General features: G+C 48.0%; 1 protein-coding gene across 5 annotated transcripts in view; it reads right to left on the reverse strand.

Moving 5' to 3' along the window:
• The window catches only part of NCAPH2 (non-SMC condensin II complex subunit H2), an 899,214-nt gene that overhangs the window by 847,583 nt on the left and 34,381 nt on the right, over positions 1-17,250 (reverse strand). Inside the window, exon 1 of one of the 5 annotated variants that reach the window (XM_069629494.1) lies at positions 16,952-17,037. The exons of 3 other annotated variants lie outside the window; for them this stretch is intronic. The gene's annotated coding sequence lies outside the window, so the exon portion shown is untranslated. Of the gene's footprint in view, positions 1-16,951; positions 17,038-17,250 lie in introns of those variants that run through there. One more of the 5 variants, XM_069629495.1, reaches the window with a different exon arrangement.

Raw genomic sequence — 17,250 nt, forward strand, 5'->3', positions numbered from 1 at the left:
AATGTCTGGCAACCGCTGTTACTGTGCTATTTTATTTATTTCTGTAAAGAGCGAGATCGTGTTTAAATGCAACTTTTATAATACAGAAAAATATTTGAAAGCAGACGGGTGGTGTGTTTTATATTTACCAATACAGTGCTGATGATGTGGGGAGATTTTTAAACAGTGCAATTGTCATTTTAAGACAGATGTGTGCATGATCATATTCAGTATGGACAGTTGTGAGTGACTGTAGCATAGCTCGTTGGAGGTACATGAGCCAACGGGAAGAGAGATTCTCTGGACATAGTTCCCTACCGTATATAAGGTAGTGGAAATTACCACAAAATTACCACATATAGCTCTCTGTCGTAAATAAGTCAGTGAGATCGCCCATGGTGGCACACTAACACTGAAAATGTGGTATTCCTGAAATGTAGGCCTGAGGTTTCTCTAGTAATCACAAGAACAATCTAAACAAAAACAAGGGATTCTGGATGTTGGGGCCATAAATAGAACAAAGGAATTATGCTCGCCACTATAACCACGCAAATCAACCACGTTTACCACCTAAATATGTCTGAGCTCTGAAATAACGCACTGTATTATTGTTATGTGTGATCCAATATGAATATAGAGAGTGATTATTGCTAAAGGTATTCTGGCGGTAAGAAAATACCGCAAAGCCCCAAATATCCACAAAATACCCTGAGAGTCTAGAGGTGCCGGGGACGGAGCGGAACTCTTCCACAGTGGACACGGAGACGCCCACAATTCGGAGCGGAAGGGTCGAAGAGAAGACGGAGGGCAGAGATGCCACCCAGGCCCCACTCCAGAACAGACCAGCACTGCTGCACGAGCACCAGGTAGAGCTAGGACACTCTGGGGCTAGCCTGGTGCGACCACGGACAGACATAGTGGACAGGACAGTCGATCCGTCAAAAAGGGAACGCGTTCCCAGCAATGAACACAGCAGACTCTGCCACACGGAAGGGTCCAGTTTGACCCGCAACGAACACTCAGGAGACCCTCCCATCAGGTTGTGAGGGGGACACTGGGCCCAAACATTGACTGAGCAGCCCGGGGGTAATTGAGCCAAAATGCAGGTCAGCACGGCCCTGCCAGCTCAACCCCAGGGTCAGACACAGGAGGAATGCAAAACGGTGCCAGGAAGCGATTGCACCAGCCGGACCTGGACTGCCACTAAGGGCAGGAGAGCTTTGGTGCACCCAGTAAGCGGACCCCCATGGAAGAGAAGGAGACCGCGGGACACAGGTTGACTCTGGGTTCAACCACCAACAGCAACGCAACCCCCCCCCACCCAGCAGACACCACGGATCAGAGCAGGCAAGAGCAGGAGACTAAACAGTAACGCCAGTGATGCAGCCGAACAGTGCTCTGCAAGAGGGACATCACGGAGCAGGGGCCGGGCAAGTGAGCCGCAGGAGGACACAGCTGAAGCAGAAGGACAAGAGCCTGTTCCCCTGCTAAAAAGTAAGACCACCACTGAAGGGGGGACCACGAGAGAGAAACCAACAGGGACACAACTGGATGGCCCCGGGACACGTGGGGTGAGCCGAGAAAAATCACAGAATATAAAGGGCACCACCAGCTCTGGGCACAGCGCAAGCAAGGGGCGAAAACCAAATATAGGGTGAGCCGCATGATAGGACGCCCTTCAGTGCAACATTGACAATAATCGGAGCAGCGCTGACGCCGCCACCAGCACAAGGGCAGGAACAAAAAAAAAGGGTCAAATTGGACGAACAATAATATACGTGGGAGGCCACAACCCATGACCCATTGACTGGCCACAAAGTAAACATTGCTGGGTTGAGAGGGGGGCACAGATCGCACAAACGCAGGATCTGAAGAAGACACCTATAAGCAGCAGGGACCGCAAGGCTTTGAGGCGGCCAGAATAAGGCATTCACACACCCAGGTAGCCCAAGGGGTACCATCATGCTTTTTGTGGGTCCTAAACCTTGAGTTTTCCCAAATCTAGCTATCAAAGCTAGCTTAACCTTTTTGCCAGGCCATAAAGACAGCATATGGAAACTAAGGCACAATAACCATATACTATAGTGACACGTCAGACACAAGGTTCGATTTCCAAACAAGTCTGGTTTATTTCAGAGTATTCTCAGTTGGCTGACTGGGTCCCAACGTCTCACGACGTGTGTTCCCAGACCTCGTGAGATGCGAGAGCGAGCAACGCTCAAGCAGCAATATATATACATTACATATCATCTTTACGAAGGCAATTCGATCCGCGCACAAACATGTCATTCAGGCTAGGGTTCGGTGATTGACAATCATGACAATGACACGTTATGACAAGTCTTCATTCAGTCTAAACATACTTATTCTAGCAATGTCACTTCAGTTCCAGTAGCTGTTCTTCAAGCACACAAGCTGGCGTCCTTCCCCCTGGTTAATCCTAACCAGCTTCGAGAATGGTAACCACGTGGCTTAAGAGTTGGTTGGTCCCACCAACTCAAAGGAAGAAGTCGTCCTTGAAGGGGCTTCTTTGTCGAGATGAACTTCGCAATTCGGACCTGCAGTAGGGCTTCACCGGGAAAACCAATGGTCCAGTGGTTGCAGCAGCCGTCCTCTTCCAGCTCGTCTTCGGTTCTTTCATTCCAGTGGTCGGCCCTGCTTTCCAGTCCAGGAGACTCGCCTTTTAAAAAGTTTTCTCCCATTCATTCCAGCCTAGCTGCCACTCACCCAGCAGGTTGGCTGTCCTTGCCGGATAGTCAGCCAGCCAATCACACCAGAGTGCATTTGGGTCTCCTAGGAGACTAAGCACAGGGAGTTTCGGGCACCTCCCTCACTTCCTGCCCACCCCAGAAACTCAGATGCCAGATGCGGTCTTCAATCATGAAGCCCGCCAAAGGCATGGAAACAAAGGGACCAAACCTGGTTTGGCGCGCATAGACAAACACTATTTTTTATTTATTCCATTTGGTTATACGCCCAAACCCAGGTGTCACGGCATAAGTTACATAAATTTTGGTGAGTTTGTACAGTTACATATATCTTAGTAGTCTTAGGTGGTAAAGATTCTTGGTTGGTTGCATCTTGCGTGTATACATACATTGTTAAGCAAAGCCATATATCACTTACATTTAGTGCAGTTAGATGAGTTGAGGAGGGGGGAGTGGCCAGGTAGTGTAGGACTAGGGTGTTAGTATTTGTTAAATAGCCAGGTTCTTAATAGTTTCTTGAATTTCGGGAAGGAGGTTTCGTTACTAAGGTGGGTAGGAAGAGAGTTCCAGATGCGGGCAAATGCTATGGGGAAGCTGGTGTTACCCGTTCTGGAGGTAGTGAAATGTGGGATGTGGAGGTGCGTGTTGGCGCTGGACGTAAGTGTTCTGTTAGAGGTTTTGCGGGAAATGCTTTGGCTGAGATAAATGGGGCGCTATCTGTAATGCATTTATGAGTGATGTTGAGTTTTGTGGAGAATTCTGGCTTGCACTGAGAGCCAATGGGCACCCCTTCTGTGTTGGGAGATGTGTTCTTTTCTGTTGATGCCTCAAGCTTCTCTGAGGTTTTGTTTTGAAAGAGTTGTAATTTGTTTAGGTTCTTTTTTGAGGTTACTAATAGTAGGACGTTGCAGTAGTCTATTTTCGTTAAGATGAGGGCTCTGGCTAGTGTGAGGCAGTTGTCGGGGGGAGGGTGAGTAGGGGTCTGCTTAGTGTGATGAATTTGGCAGTGTATGCTGTGGAGGAGGCATGTGCGCTGATGTGGTTGTTCATAGTGAGGCTGGAATCAATGTGTACTCCTAGAGTTTTGACTTTGCGGGAGATGGGGATAGGGGAGCCATCTATCAGGATGGAGGAGTAGTCAGGATGGAGTTTGCAGAGTCTGGCAGGGGAACCAACTATAAGGATCTCAGTTTTTTATCCATTGAGGCAGAGACGATAGTTTGCCATCCAGTTTTGGATGAGGGAGTAGATTTTGTTGATGGTATCAGTGTCCTGATCAAGGTTACCTGTGATGAGTACGAGTATTTGGGTGTCGTCGGCGAAGTTTGTGTAGATGAAGTGCTGCAAAGAGTAGTTTTGTGTAGGCTTTGTAGAGGGAGGGGGGAAGAGGCAGGATCCTTGCGGTACTCCTACTTGTACTGGAATGGGGTCAGCTGCTTCTTCTCCTAGGAAGACTCTAGATGTACGGTCTGAAAGGAAGGACTTTATCCATGAGGTGGCGGTGGGGGAGAAGAGGAAATTGGTGGTCAGTGTTTGGCATAGTTTGCCGTGGACGACCAGATTGAAGGCCGCAGAGAGGTCTAGGAGTAGAATGCACAGTTTACCCGAGTCTCTGATGGAATCCATCTGGTTTTTGAGGTCTAGGAGGGCAGTCTCAGTGCTGTGTCTAGGACGGAAGCCTGACGGTCTATCTCCTAACAGATGATTTTGTTCTAGGTGGGTTTGTACTTGGCTGTATGCAATTTTGTCAATGATTTTAAGGAGAAAGGGCACTATTGTGATGGGCCTGTAATGTGTAGGGATTTCTGGATCCAATGTTGTTTTTTTGAGTAGGGGAGTTGCCCAAGCTTCTTTGATGGAGGCTGGAATTTCGCTGTCGTTGAAAGACATTCACAAATTCAGTAATGGTGGGTGCTAGTGTGGTTGCGCAGTCTTTGACTATTTTAGCTGGAAAGCCGTCCCCTTTGCAATTGGAGGGCTTGAGGGATGCTATTGTTTTAAGGACTTGGTCGTTTGGAACTTGGGAGAAATGGAAATCTGGTAAAACAGATTTGGTAGTTGGGGAACCTAAGGGGTGAGATGGCTTGGCTGTGAGTTCCAATAGCTTTTTTTTTAGCAGCAATTTTACTTTTTAATGTAGTTACCTTAGCGGATAGTGCATCCTGGATGGTGGTGCACCAGGCTTTGCTCGTGTTAATGGGCCGGGAGGTAGGATGGGTGTTTCTAGTTCTTTGATAATTTGGAATAACTTTGCTATTCGACGCTGCGTTGGTGAGTGAATGATTGGGGTTTGTGGGAGAGTATGCTATTTTTGTAGCCTTTGGATAGTTGAATGAATTTGGAATGTAGTTCGGGGGAGTGATTTCTTTTCTGTAGAGGTGTTGTAAGGCTCTTTCCATCTGAGTTCTAGGAGTTAATCATTGAAGCAGGGAGAGCTACGTTTGGGTTGTTTGCTTTTAAGTGGGGCCACTTCATCTATAGCGGTTTTCAGGCAATGATGGTAGTGATCTGCAATGCTAGCTGTGTTGGTGAAATAGTAGTGGCTTGGTATTTATCAAGTTGTGCATCAGGGGTTTGAGATTTTCAGGGGTGTGTTTGCGGGAATTCCTGATCTGCATAGGTGCTTGTTTGCAGGTTTTGGGTGTTAGATCAATGTCTAGGTTTATGTTAAGGCAGTGGTCTGTCCAATGCATATTAAGGATGTCAATTATGGTTACTGTGGTGTTATGTGAGAATCCAATCGAGGATTCATGCCTTTGGAATGGGTGGGTGCATTTACGATTTGAGAGAATTGCATCTCTAGGAAGGTGTTATGGCAGGCCGTTGCTTTGTTGTCCATGGGGTCGTTGTAGCCTAGGTTAAGGTCTCCTAGAATGATTAACTTAGTTTTGGGTTCGAGTAGGGGTGTAATAGGGAGTGGTAGGTCTATGTCTGGGCTACTCAAGGCATTGGGTGCTCTATAGGTTATTAAGAAATGTATGGTTGATGGCTAGTTTGAGCGAGAGGAGTTTGTAGCCTGGGAGTGGTTCGATTTTGCATTCTCTGAATTGCAAAGTGGTTTTGTGTATGATTGCTACTCTGCCACCTATGCCTTCTAGGTAGTCTGCACTAAGAAGGGTGTACTCAGTGGGGATGGCTAGGGTTATTTGAGGGCCTGAGGCTGAGTGTAACCATGTTTCGGTGAGTACTAGGAAGTCGAGTTTACGTTCTAGTATGCCATCGTGTATATCTATAGCATGAGCCCCGAGGGACCGGACATTGGCTCCCAGTAGAGGTTGTGTGGTTGTGGGATGGCTCTGAGTGGGGATCAAGTTGGTCTTATTATGTGTCGCTGTCATGTTGGGTGAGTTTTGATGAGTCTCACTTGAGATAGTGGTCAACTGGGGGTTGGTGATGGGGTGCTCTTGTGTCTGGTGGGGTTTCAGTAGCGATGTTGGGGTAGAGTGTGGTGGGCCAATTTTTGGAGTGCAAGTGTTGATGAAGAGTGCATGCTGAGAGTCTGTCATTTCTGTTAGCAATAGTGGTGGGTCTAGTAAGAGCGAGTTTATGTGTCGTTCTATTGGAGAGGTATATGCGGCGTGCTTTTCCTAGTAATGGGAGCGTTTGGGTAAGGGGCGGTGGTACGGTAGGGAAGACTGGGTGTTGGGAGGAATGGCATAGGGTAAGGCAGCGTGTGGTGTCTAGGGCAATGTAGTCGGGCCAAGCCTGTGAGGTACGAGATCAAGGCACCTTTGGAGCAAGCAGTGTTAATGTGCACGATACCAGAGTGGTCAGTAATTGTGTTATAGTGACTGATGTTGTCAGTGGTGTTGTAGGCATGGTGAGAAGGGGTGCAAGGTTGTAGGATGAGATGGCTGATGGATAATGTTAAGTAGCTTGGAGTGAGGGCCTCGAGATGTGGAAACCTGTACCTGGTGGTAGAGGGTTCTAGGGTTTGGGGTCGGTGTGCATTGGCGCGAGGTGGTGCAAGTGTTTGCATTGGGGCAGGTGCTGTGGCGAGTTGCATGGGATGCTACTATGTATGAAACAAATACATATGGTTGTAAGCATGTGCTGCTGCTAAGATATAATAGATAATTAGGCCATTAGAGGTAATCAAGTAAGCAGTGGGGGAATACAAAAGTGGTGATGCAGGGAGTGTTTAAACGTATGGATGTTGGGTGTGGATCAGTTAGGGTACTGCTAGCAATATATTGTTTAACAATGTGAGGATAAATAGCAAGCAGGCAGTTACAGTTAGGGATGCAAGAGACAATGTTGACTGCGCAATAAATAAAATGTCAGCATTCATATCACATGCAGTGCTGGCGATAGAGTAAATCGATTGTCATCAATTAGTGTTACAAACACAGCTAATAGTGGGATAAATCAATTTAGGCGTTGAGGTCGCCCATAGTGTTGACAGTGGGATGGATCGCTGTTAGGTAGTTAGGGCAGTGGACAGATGGAAGGACCTTTCCAAAAAGAAATGGCAAAAAAAGAAGACCGGGACCCGTTTAAACAAAGGGGCTTCAGGCGCCATCTTGAAAAACATGGCTCTTCGATTTTTAGCTACCCGTGTTCGCAGTCGGGAAAAGTCATGGTAGTTTGTTCTAAAACCACTGCCACCAGCCATTTCAATAGAAAAGGCTAGCATTTGAATTCTACATGAGTTTCTAGACACAGGGGATACTAGGTAACCCCTCCAGCACTCTACAGGAAGATAGTGTGTGCTGGGTCTAGCAATTAAAAAATACTTTACTAGTCAATTTAACCTTTCATTCTCTGGGAAACAGTAGTTTATCCCAGAGAAGGCATTTAAACCTTTGGGAAGTCTAAAAGCCATCCCTGTGTCACTGCACCGTGGGTGCTGTGTAAAACATGAAAAGATGCCTATTTTGTTATCTAAAACTTCATAATCAAAGAACACACAAGTAAAACATACATCAAAATACATGAAAGAGTGGGGGAAAAAAGGGTCACACTCTTTCCAGGAAAAAAAAATCAAGTCCTCAAAATCAAGCAAAGTTGCTGAGGGTCTCTAAGGTGAAGGGAATTAGCTAATTTATGAGAATTCTCCCCAACACCAAAGCACAGGGTGAGCCACGTGAGAAGACGCCCCCCAGCACAATATGGGCAATAACCGGAGCATAGCAGCGCCGGTGCCACCACCTGGGCCAAGGGCAGAAACACAACGAAAAGGGTCAAATTGAAAGACAATAAACTACGTAGGATGCCACAACCCATGACCCACAGACTGGCCACAAAGTAACCACCACTGGAGGGGCACTGACCCCACAAAAGCAGGACCTAAAAAGCACACCATAAACAATAAGGACCACAAGGCCACGAGGCGGACAGTAATGGCCCGCTAGTGGGCGAGCGTGCCGGCCACAAGAGAGGTAGTTTTAGAGACACAATACCTGCACTTAGTATTTTAGAAGTGGGGGCCCCGACAGAGAGACGCAAGGCCAAAGACGTCAACATGCCAGACAAGCAGAAAGGAGGTAAAGGGCGGCAAACCAGTATGGAGTAATTTGCCTGCAGCATGCGGCAACAGAGGCGGCCACAGCAAGCCCTACACAAGGGGAGATCCGACAAGTGGAGGGCAGCATTCTGGAGGCCATAGAAGCACTTAAAGCATCGATAGAGGGCAATCTAGATGTGGTGATCGTAGTTGTGGGGCTCCTCAGACAAGATACAAGTAATCTAGCGGAGAGAGTGACAACAGTGGAGCAACAGATGCAGAGCAACACAGCGAATGTGACAACCTCCCAATCCCAAATAACAGAGGTGCTGGATCAGAACCACAAGCTGGACACAGAGCAGAAGAAGCAGAAGGGAGAGCATGACGCAATAATGTGCGTATAGTGGGGCTGACGGAGGGGGAGGAAGGCAGAGACCCCACAAACTATATAGAAAAGCTACTGCTTCAGGAAGTAGGAGCAGGGAACTTATCCCAGGGCTTCGTAGTAGAGAGTGCACCTCGAGCTCTAACCAGAAGACCCCGTCCAGGGGCACCCCTCCCCCCCACCTACCCGCCACCCGAGACCTATGATTGTGAAGATCATGAACTTTAAGGATAGAGAGAAGATCCTGACATTCTCAAGAGGGTGGGGTAATAACGAGAAATGGCGCTAAAGTAACCATCTACACAGATTACACAGCGCTTGTGAAAAGACAATGGGCGCAGTTCTGGCCGACCAAGGAGTGCCTCCAGGCGGTGAAATTCATGCCGTTATACCAGGCCAAACTAAAAGTGTTGCACAACGAGAGGTCACATATCTTTGAGACTACAGCTGACGCCCGGAGTGAATGGACCAAGACGGGATGCCGCAACCAAGACAGGGAAACAGGAGGAACAGGAATGCGCCTCAATGAACCACGAAGCGGGAAGCCTATGGACAATATACTCCATAGAGACATGGACCAATAGCCCAACTGGCGGGAGCTTGCGCACTAACTGAGTAGACCGCCGGATGCCACATTTACCTGAGAAATGGAACCCGGGGACGTACCCCGACGTAACATGAAGAAGCGAAACAAACAGCAGAGTAACAGCAAATAGACTTGAACCAGTAGTTTGAAATGGGAACTCGCAGCTTCCGGGAGCAGATCACCAAGACCCACAGACGGGACCGCAAGGAAAGGCAGAACTTGATGCCAGTTTCAAGGCACCACGCCGCAACGAGTGCACCCACAAAAAGGAGGGCGGCACCTGGAAAGCGGCGAAGGCCGAGCAGGGGGGGGGGGGGTTGGGTATTTGTGTAGAGTAGCAGTAGTTAGTGTGGTTGGGTTAGTTAGGGGAAGGCACGAGTGGAGGAGGACCCATCAAACGACAAAGGCACGGTAGAGGCAAAGAGGAAGAGCAATCAGAGCTATGTTCAAATACAGAAAATCAGAGTGGTGCACCACCAGGTAAGGGGGCCGGCAAAGACCAGGTGCAGGAGGAGCTCGACGAGGTACGTCAAGAGCTTAAGGATTTACGCCTGGCTCAATAGGGCAAATGTCCATATCGCAATGCTGCAGGAGACACACTTGAAAGCGGAGAAACAAGCTAAAGTGACCACGTAGTAGGGAGGCCAAATGTATAGTTCAACGTACTCACTACGCAAGGGGAGTGTTGATGTGGATTGCTCCGGGGACCCCGTTTCAACTCAAAAAACAAGGGATGCAGAAGGCAGGGTACTGATCATTTGCGGAATGCTGGAGAACCGGGGAAGTGTGCCTGGTGAATACGTATGCTCCCAACCATGATGCAACAGAGTTCTTCAGGACACTCATGCCCCGGCTGGCCCCATATAGGGTGACATCGATCATCTGGGCCGGGGACTTCATCTGCACATTGGACCCTCGGCTGGACAGATCGGATACCAAGCACAAGAAACCAGCGCCGCCGGCCAAAGCGCTACGGAAGATACTGGAACAGCTCGAGCTGGAAGACATCTGGAGGAAGGTACATGTGGGTACTAGTGGATACGCACATAGCGCCCCGCACAAGACATTCACTCGAATAGACTACCTGTTCACGGGCAAGGAGACCCTGGGGGAATTCACTGGGGCGCACATTCACGCACAAACGATATACGACCACACCCCGCTAGTTGGGGTTTGGACGCACAAATACAGGAGAGCCCCCATACCCACATGACGAATGAGGGCAAAAGCATTGTTGGATGGGGAATTCCAGGAACATATCCAGAGCACGATAGACTACTATTTTGACCACAATGCAGGGAGTGTGGAGAGCACTGGAACTGTTTGGGAAGCCCTTAAGGTGGTAGTCAAGGGAGCGGCAATAGGGAAAACTGGGAGCCTCAGGGGCGAGGTTTAGGCTGAACTGGATGAGGTAGAAGGAGAGGTAGCGCAAGCAGGCAAGATGGGTGTAGAATCGGGTGATCTCATACTTTGAGACAGCAGTGTATGACGATCTGGGAAAGACTTGGGAAACTGGCTTATGGGAAGTATATACAGCGGCTACGCACAGAGGGAGACAAGCCCATCAGGCTGCTAGCCTGGCCGACTAAAAAAGAGGGTAAGCGGGAACCGATAAATGCAATTAAAGATGCGCAGGGGGAGGAGATCAGGACCCAGGAAGGCATTAATGCAGTTTTACCGCGATTCTATGAGGAACTGTATCCACAGGTTATATAGCAGAGGCTCTGGCGGAAATTACCTTTCGCCAACTGACAGGAGCAAACCCAAATGTCAGATGCACCCCTTACAGTTGAACTGTTGGCGGTAATAACCGGGCTTCCAACAGGCAAATCTCTGGGACATGATGGGCTGCCCGTGGAAGTTTATAAGTAATATAAGGAAAGCCTGGCCTGAGACTGCTGGAGACATTAAGAGAGGCGTATGAGAGAAGGCAGCTTCCAAGAAGTAGGTTGGAATCAATAATAGTACCAATATTAAAACCAGGGAAACCGCCTCTAGAGTACGTCTCTTACAGGCCAATCTCTCTAATAAACCAAGACTCCAAAATTCAGACAGCAGCTCTGGCCAACCAGCTCAAAAGGGTCCTACCCATGCTGGTACATCCAGACCAAACAGGATACGTACCGGGAAGGAATAAATCTCTGCAGACTCCATCACGTCATAGACAGTACGAATCAGAGGGGGTGGGGAACGCGCAGGGGCGTCACTGGATGCCATTAAGGTGTTCGATTCCGTGAACTGGGACTGGCTCCTGGGAGTGCTTGCCCACTTTGGGATAGGTGAAGGGTTCCTATGTTATATTAAGCTCTTGTATAAAACCCAAAGGCCAGGGTGAAGACGAGGAGGCATGTCTGAGGAATGGAGCATTGCACGGGGTACGAAGCAGGGCTGTCCACTGTCCCTGATGCTGTACATCTTGGCCCTAGAACCATTCCCTGCCTTTCTAAGAGCCGAGTAGAAGGACACTGAAATAGTGATAAACGGGGAAGTAGTACACCAAATATCAATTTATGCTGACAACATGCTGCTCCATGTGCAAAACCCGCAAACACATTTGCCAGATCTTCTTGAAGCCCTAGCGCATTCAGCAGACTTTCAGGAATCACCATCAACAAGGGAAATTCCTTGCTGTTCCTCCTGGCGGACCTGAGAGGAGCGACCCCAACCCAGTTACCGGACTTGGGCCTCACATGGACCCCACTCACTTTCAGATACCTAGGAGTGAACATCTAGCATGACACCAAAGAAACACATGAGGCTAACACTCAGCTAGCCCTAGACAACACAGAGAAGGTCATACCGCACCTTGAAACACTTGCGTATAGGTGCGTTAAAAATGCCATATATCATATCATATGATGCGGTTTTGGATGACCCTACCGTTGGGGATTATGGGGAGGGCGGCCTTGTTGAAGAGGACAGTGCTACCTCGCCTCCTGTATTGCTTCACCAATATTCCATACAACATCCCTGGGTCATTCTTTAAACAATTACATGCCAAGGCACGGGAGATCCTGTGGGGAGGAGGGAGAAACAGGGTGGCACTTAACACACTGCAAAGAGACTATGAATGGGGGGCATTAGACTCCCAGACTTCGAACGATACCATTTAGCAGGCCAACTTAATTTGTGGTACAGTGGCTGTGAGAAGACGCATCTATAGACTCAATACTCTTTCAACTGGAGGGAGGTCCTATGGATAGACAAAGCCTCAGCAAAAACACTCCCTAATAGACAAGTTGGGCATGGACCTGTGGAAAGTCCAAGGCACAAGGGACCCCTGCTCCAGACAAATCCCTTTAGCGGGACTAGTAGATGCCCGCATCACGAATCTAGTAGTGTACAGAACGCAGTGGGAAGTAATGGGAGTGGCCCAAATAGGGGACTTATGGTAAGACGGACACTGGGTGGACTTTCAGACCCTGGTAGAAGAGCAGGGCATACATAATGGCCAATTCATATTGGCCAACAACATAGTCCGAACGATAAGGAAGAGATGGGATTCCATACTGGAGGCGGAAGACACAGGAGGGGCACTAGATGCATGGTATGATATCTCAGAGGGGCGACACATGGTGTCCAGACTCTATGAACAACTGCTAGGCGCCAACAACACAAGAGACTTGCAAGCACAAGTTAAATGGGAGCAGGAGCTCCAGAAACCCAAGAATCCAGGAATGCAAGATTTAGGCAGATGCAGCTCTATCTCATACACAGAGCATACCCGACACCCAAAAGGATGTCGAACATGGGGACCATACAGACCCCGGAGCTGCCCGTGCTGCGCGCCATAGCTTGCGGACATGCTGCGCATGTACTGGTCATGCCCGAGGATAACGCACTTTTGGGACAATATCAAGGAAAAAGCATCGAAGGGAGGAATCCAAATACAGGCTTGGACACCAGAGTCTTACTTGCTAGGCCTGTTCCCGAGAGGGGGCAAGCAAAGAACACAACTGGCGAAAATGAAAGACCCGATTACAATATTGGAAAAACACCACATAGAAATGGCATGGAATTCAAGCACTGGACCTTCCGCGGAGAGGTGGGCGAACCTGCAAAAAAATGGGCAATAGCCGAAACAGTGTGGACAAGAGTAATGCAAAGGGGGGATGGCAGCAGTGGGGCTAAGCTATTGGCATGGAACACTCTTGTGCAAGCAAGTGAAGGAAGAGACAGCGCAGGCGAGCCCAGATGCTCGGATAAAGATTAAGCAGTCGACAGAGGGAGCTCAATGAACAGGAGATGTAAGGAGTCAAGGAGGAGGAGGAGGAGAAGGCCCACCCGCACCCGAGAGGAGCACAAAAGTAGCAGATGAGCATTAGGGACTGAAGATAGCCGACCTCGCCGTGATCCAAGCAAAGAAGGGTATCAGGAACTCCAAGCGAATGTGCCAGTAGAGATGTGATGTGTGCTGATGTTACATTTGTTTGTGTTGTGTTAAAAATGCAAATTAAAAAAAAAATTAAAAAAAAAGGGATGAGTCAGGCCTGGGAGGGGCAGAGCAGTGAGCACCCTCCTATGCACTGGTGTGAGCCAATGTCCCTGTACTTCTGGTCTCCTGTGTATTGTGTCCAAGTGCTGAGTGCCTGCTGTGCCCAAGTTGGCGTGGGGAGCTGGATGAGCACTGGTATCGTGGGGAGCTGGATGAGCACTGGTATCGTGGGGAGCAGGACAAGCATGTAACAGATGGTGTCGGAAACCCAGGAGCTCCCCTTCCCGATGTACATAATTGGAGTGTACAACAATACAACGGGTACATGAAAAAAGTGTTTTCCGCTGTACCTGTTGCGCGCTCGACTAGGGGACTGGAGTTTTCAGGGACTCTAGGAATAATACAGTGTGTGTCTTGGAGTGATACAGTGTAGGGTTGCAAGGGCAAATACAGGACTGCAATCAGGTCAGAGCATTCTTAGGCACCTATGATACAGTCAGAGATTTCTTCGTGGAGAGACGATGTTGGGTCGATGCTGTATAGGGCACGTGGTGGGAGTGTGCGGTCGGAAGCCGGAGTTAACCTGCAGTAGGACAGATAACAGTTACAGATTAGTTACAGATACAGTTGGTTACAATATGGCAGATGCCGGTCCACTGACCAGGCAAGAGGAGGGGGCAGATATGTCATAAATCAGGGTCGAGGGCAGTGCTGGAGAGGTTGAGGAGCATGGTGGACAATTGGGATGTGGTCCCCCAGTCAGCAAAAAGGAATAAGTAGGTGGGGGTGGGGGTGTGGGGGGGGGTCGCCCAGGAACAGCAGTTACAAAGGATACTGGAGGGAAGTGACAGGGGAGATAGTACTGAACTACATGCAGAGCACAAAGATATCACAAAGGGGATGAAAATATGGAGGGATCAGAGACCCTCAGATTTAGCAATAATGTTTACACAAACTTTCATGAGGGCAGTCAGTGGAAGGGGAGGTGGAGGAAGGTAAGGGCCACCCAGGGGTGGGCATACATTCTGAATGCAGCTGATGACGCATGGCTGACAGTGAGAAAAGCAGTGCCAGTGAAGGAGTGGGAGGAGGGAGAATACACATAGGGGCAGGATTTTGAGGTGCTAGCACCAGTGCGGATTGGGGTGCGTGACGCAGAATGCTGTGTTTCTACTTATTTCCGAGAAAGGGGTGGAAGAGTGGGGAGGCACGGGCTGGCTGGCTACTGGGGGAGGCAACTGTTCAACAGAGGGGAGGGAGGACATTTGGGTAAAATGGGTGCAATGACAGATTTGGCAAATAGGTGCCTGCAGAGAGAAAGAGGCAGGGTACAGATATTACCAATGGTTGTGGTGACGGCAGCTACTAGGAATACCACCCACATTATGAGACACACAAACTGTCCTGACAGCATGGGGGGGGGGGACATGCCCCGACAAAGGGGCAGAATTTCAGAAGGATGGGTGAGCGCACACCTTAGACGGGGCAGTGAACAAAATGCCAGTGGAAGGGATAGTATTCAAACAAAAGTCATGCCAGCGGAATGTAACTATGTTCAATCAACAGGACATAACCGACAGGAAATGAATAAGAAGGACCCCCAGATCCACACCACAGATCAACCCTACATAAGACCAAAATTCATTGTAAAAAACTATTTTTTTATCAATATTAAACCATCTTGAGCTCATATTTAATATAAACCTATACATTGAAGTTAAAGTGCATAGTATAAAGTGCTCATTTAAGGAAAAAGCGGAAAAAAAGGGCCATCTAATTGGTCCAAATCACTAATTCGCAGGTGCAATGACGAGGACCTCGAGTGAGTGAAGGGGATCACTCAAGGGGGGGGGGGGGGGGGCGTCAGTCACCTGCGAAGTATTTGATAGTGAAAAAGCAAAAAGTAGAACAATCTCACAATAGTCAAAAACACACAAAATCTAACCATGGGATGCCGTGTGTCAACTACTAAGGTATCAAGGCAGTAAATTACACACAATAAGCCTGGCACTAATAGCAAATAGTAGTTTCGATGGTAAAGCGCATCTAACTTTAATGCAGTTGATGCCCATCTTCTTCAGGACAAAGCATTCCTTCAAGTCACGGTTCCTTGATATTTCATCTGCGTCTTTGTTGAAAAAATATTAAAACTAACAATACAGACTTGAAAATTAAAATCAATAGTCGCACCTAAAACGAGCACAACAAAGATAAAGAAAGAAGAAGAGACAAAGATCAATCAATAGCAGGTTAAAAATTGGCGATCTGCGAGTGTTAAATGGGGGAACTTCTATCATTCTCTAAAATTCAGGTAAGTCGTGAGACAAAGAGCGAGAAATGGTGATTACTGTCATCTCAACCCTGAAGGCTGGTCCCAGGGTCCTGTAAATGAATCCAGGAATATACATATGGGCCGTGCCGAAGATAGATCACAATGAATTAGATCTAAAAAAAGCAAGGGTAAACATTATTATATGGCCATGGTTACCATGGTCAAAATCGCTCAAAATTAAGTCAAGCAAGAAAGCCCAAAGAGCCGCCAGTCCCAGTTAGTAAAAAGACGTTGGGGCATTCAGGCTAGTACAGCCCACCAATGCCCAATTAACAATGTAATTCGGGGAACTGAATTAAAACTGCGTGGCAACTCACCTATAGGCAATTGCTGGAAGGTCCCAGAACATAGAACACTTCCATCATTAGGATGTAAATAAAGTGAACAGTGCTGGAGTTATCAAGCCGCCATCAATAGTCAAGCTTTACTAGCGTAACTGCAACGCTATTTTTCAAACGCGCTGGGTTACACCATTGGGGCAACTGCATGAAACAGAACACCACAAAAGTATGTTAGTAGAAAAGAGAAAACAAAAATGTTCGCTAGGTTTAACTTCAAAAGACTATCGTCTCGCTTGCATATATGAATATATCTAATGTTCAATTCTCAATAGGAAAAATTTCCCATTCTTAGTCCATCCATTGGTTGCTTGAAAAAGTATAGATGTCCTCATTGCTCCACTCACATGGCCTATTTTCGTGTTGCCCATTCTATGCAGTTTAGAACTCCTGAAATAACAGCTCTACCGAGCTTTTACTGATTCAAGTTAACCCATAGGATTGTAAAATGGCAATGGAAAACTAAAATGCGCCCAAATCAGATGTACATATTAGGCAAACATGCAGACTGACCGCCCATGCCTGCAACAAGGTGCCCAACCAGAACAGCATCACGAAAAGAGCTATGGAAAAACAGTCCCTAAAATATGCCCGAGTCAGATGTAAATAGAAGGCAAACATGCAGGCAGGCCGCCCGTAGCGGAAAACAAAGTAGCCAGTCACATCAGGCGTCCGTATAGCTTGAAAAGACTCCCGTTAGAATAACGGAGTAATGTAATAACATGCCATGCCCCGAGCTTACCTTCCGTACACACCAATTCGCAGCAACCAAGAGAAAACAGTAAGTGACGAACTTGCAATTCCGTCAAGCTCCCAGGCATAAATATCCACACTGTACGTGGTACGTACCACGTCACACGTGCGGTCTGAGAGCTGCAATGCTCTCTCTGCCTCGAACGGTACGTCAAAGCAAGCCATCCATCTTGATGGACCGAGGTAAAGAAAAGGAAAAGAGGTGCAATTGCACAAAATCCATTGGGCGCCTCGCCTATGCACACAAGTGGACATGCACTTTGCCAAGCAATCGGCAAAAGGGCTTAA

The sequence above is a fragment of the Ambystoma mexicanum genome, chromosome 12, assembly GCF_040938575.1.
Source record: "Ambystoma mexicanum isolate Mex_15411 chromosome 12, UKY_AmexF1_1, whole genome shotgun sequence".
NCBI lineage: Eukaryota > Metazoa > Chordata > Amphibia > Caudata > Ambystomatidae > Ambystoma > Ambystoma mexicanum.